Genomic DNA, 3780 nt, shown 5'->3' on the forward strand with positions numbered 1-3780 from the left:
AGAACTAATTCAGCTAATGAATTCAATTAATTTTAGTTTTCATATCACATACGTGAGTACATGGGGATCTTTTGATGGTTTTGGAGTATGTGATTTTTTTTTTTTCTGTTTGTTTTTTAAAGAGCATGAATGAAAAGGGAGCTCCTCTTACCCAGGACAAGGGCTAAGCTCCCCCCCTCACCCCGAACAAACCAGCAGCCAACTCCTCTCAGCCAGGGGAATGTGGCTTCCCACAGTTCAACCTTGATACTGTTAGAGCAATGAGCACAAAGGCTTCCGAGAAGCATTTCCTGCCGCTGGGCAATGCCAAGAGGTGCTTTGGAAGACACTACGTCTCTGACCGAGCCCTGGGATCGGGAGGAACGAAGCTGGGGGGATGCTCCCTGCCACCCTGCCCCGGCCCACACGGGGCTCAGAGCGAAGCCGTGTTGCTGCGCGGAGCGGAGGAGAGAGATGAACACCCGCTGCCGGGGGTGCGAGCGGGTGTTGGCGTGTGTGTAACCCCCCTCATGCCAAGGAACTAGACACCATCGAGCATCCTTGGCCGAGACCTTGGTGGAGGGAGGCCTCCTTCCCTCGCGTGGGGCAGAGGAACCCGGCGGTGCCAGCGCTGGATGTGACACAGCTGGGGAAGCAGGACGTGGTGGCTGCTGGTGCCTCCGTGGTCCAGAAGGGGAAGGTCAGAAGAAGGCCCAGAGCTGAGATTTCTCACCTGCTTTTCATCTGCTGGGCTCTCGGGATGCTCCTCTCTCTGTAGCCATCACACGAAGCCCCGATGCCTCAGCTGGAGCCAAACCCAGCCTGAAAAGACACGAGCGGTGGAGCGATGGGTACGGACCGGTGCTGGGGGAGGAGGTGAAGGCCACCTACTTCTTCAAAGGACATTGTCACATCTGCTCTGCCAGCAGCTGGACTTTTCACCTGAAAAAGCACACTCCTGCTCCTTGTGCTGTCTCTTTTTCCTTCCAAGATTTCCAAAGGCTAAGATTTCACCTTGCAGAAAGGGGCTGTAGCCAGTATTACCCCTGTGGTAGCCAACTTCAGAAGGTGCATTTGAACCTGGCAGCCGTTTCCCAGGCCAGAGACGGGGGATAGAAACGTGTGTGGGGAGGAGAGAATGCCCCAAATCCGGTACCTTTTCTTTCTTACCCACCACAGATCGCTCCAGTCTGGCAAAACCACGTTCTTCCACTGGTCTTGGGCACTTGAGCAAAGGGATCTCCAAGCAATGGGACAATTACCAGTCTCCTGAGCCGGGACATCGGACCCTTTCGTTGTTTTCCACCTTTTGACCTTAATTCCATCTCTCAGCCTGGAACCTCAGCGAAGAACTCGGCGTCCTCTGGGCTGGGATGTGGTGGATTGATGGAAGGAGAGATGGGGCAGCCCCCGGGGGAAGGGGGACATCGACGTCAAACGTACAAACCCCCCCTTTTTCCTCCTGCCCTGGTTCAACCCAGAGCTCCTGGGGGCCAGGAGGAAGACTCCAGCTGATAGAAACTCTGAGGGTCTTAAAAACGAAAACAAAAAGATAAAAAAACCCCACGTTGTCAGACCTTAATGGATATTTTTCAGCACATTCCCACTGCCTCTAACTAGTTTGCACTATTTGAATTTGTCAGCAGTGGGTCTGTGCTGATAGTACTAGAAAAGCTCGGTATAGGCGAAAACTCATCCGCTAAATATCTTTCTTCCTTTTTATTTTATTTTATTTTATTTTATTTCTTCTGTTTGTTTGTTTGGAAGATTGTCGCCACAAAGGTTGAATAAGGCTAAAAGGAGAGAAAATTACCTTTCTGATCTCAGCCTCCGGTTCTGTGAACTGGGCAGAACACTGCTGTCTGCTCAGAAATATATATATATTATATATATATATATAATTTTTTTTTTTTTTTATAAAGAAAAGCTAATGTTTTAACAAGGTTAAGATGCTATTGGAAAGGTGGAGATGGCAGCTAAAAGTGGAAATGCAGGAAAAAGGTATTTAAAAGTCTCCCTTCCTTGCGGTCCCTGGAGAGGAGCGGTGACGGGTGGCTCTGGCTGACACCTCCCTGTCCCCGGGGGAGTCACGGGGGGGCTGTGCCACCGGCCACCCCCCTGGCACTTACCAAACGGGAACCAGATCTTTCCCTTGACTCTGAATTTTGGCTCCCTGTCCCCGAAATCGCTCTGGCACAACTGTGTGCTTGCACTTTTTTTTTAATTTCCCTTTTTTTTTTTTAATTTCCCTTTTTTTTTAATTTCCCTTTTTTTTTTTCTTAATTTCTTTCCCTCACCCCACCCTGTGTTGTGTCCCCCCTCCCTCTGCAAGCAGAGGTGTCACCCAAACCCCCCTCTGCTTGGAGCAGGATCTGTGTTTGATTCCTCCCCATCTGAGGCATCCTGGGCTTGAAAGCACCTCATAGAATGGTTATTTTGGGGCTAAATCTGGCCCTGCCGTGCCCCGTCTGAGGGCTCTTCCTGCCGGGGTCCTGGGGTCCTTTGGTCCTTGGGATTTGGGAAGAAACATCCCTTAGGACTGGTTTGGGTCAGCAAGATGATGGAGAGAAGCATCAGGGGTCAAACAGGGGCCGTTGGAGGTGCAAGTGTGGGCTCTGCCCGGCTGCCTTGGGCTGGGGGTTGATTTTTTGGTTTATTTTTTACCTTTTTTATTACTGTAAGGTCCCAAATGGGCGTTGCCACCTGTTTCTCTGTCCTGCTGCCCGTCGGCACGGCCGTCGCCCCGCTCCATAACCAGGAGGGCCTGATCCTGGGCCCAGACCTGGTCAAACTCTTCCCAAACTTAACCTGGTCTCACAGCCCGGGATTAGAAACTGGAGGTTTCTCCTGAGAAACCTGGAGCCGGTGGCAGGAGGGGACAGGAGGGAGGGAGGGCTGGTGGCATCTAACCCTTGTGTAGAGGTGGTACGACACGTGTTGTGTCCCAGGGCAGATAAAACCATGTTCAGATCCGGGGTTTGGTGCCCAAATCCCTGGGCTACCAGGGAGGTTGCCCTCAGGAGGATGGAAGGTGCCATTTGAGGCTCCCTCCGGCTACTGGGGAGATATTTGGGAGCCCACACATCAGGAGAGGTTGGGAATCAGGGCCTGAATCCAAGGATTGGCACCGGGATGGCTGTTAAAGGCTGAGCTGGGCCGTGTCCCCTGCCCTGTGCTGGCCGTGCCACTGGTGGTGGTGGTGGCAGCAGTTTTGGGGGGTCCCTGGAGTTGGGAGGGACGATGCTGGGGAGGACGGGCCGGGGAAGAGCCAGAAAGCACTTAATCTTTCTCTGACATCTCCCAAAGCCCCCCACCCCGTCCCTTGAAAGTGCTCCCCATGTCCCGTCACCTCGACCTGTCCCAAAATGAGGGGGAGGAGAAAAGGGGGACGCTGCTGGGAGGGCGACAGCGAAGGGTCTGTCTCTGTGAAAAAGAGGGGGAGCAAGGGGGGGGGAGAGAAAAAAATAAAAAGCTAAAGATTATCTGTGTTTCAGTTGCACTGGGGTACGTTTCTTTACCCGTTTTGATGCTAATGTCTCATTTAGTATGTTGCATGTGTCTTTTCTTTTTTTGTTTCGATTTGTTTTTTGGGTTTTTTTTTTATTAAATAAAAGAGAAAAAATGTGTATATTTTTGGCAATTTAAGGTAATGTAGCTAAGATATATTTTTTTCACGCTGCTTGACTGTTCTTTATTATAATAAATAATATTAATATTAATATCGAAAGGCTTTTTTTAATACAGCTGGGGTTTCCAAATTTAAAATGAAGAGCAGGGTCTGTGTGATTCCTGTCCCTGGAC

The sequence above is a fragment of the Calidris pugnax genome, unplaced genomic scaffold, assembly GCF_001431845.1.
Source record: "Calidris pugnax isolate Ruff unplaced genomic scaffold, ASM143184v1 scaffold335, whole genome shotgun sequence".
NCBI lineage: Eukaryota > Metazoa > Chordata > Aves > Charadriiformes > Scolopacidae > Calidris > Calidris pugnax.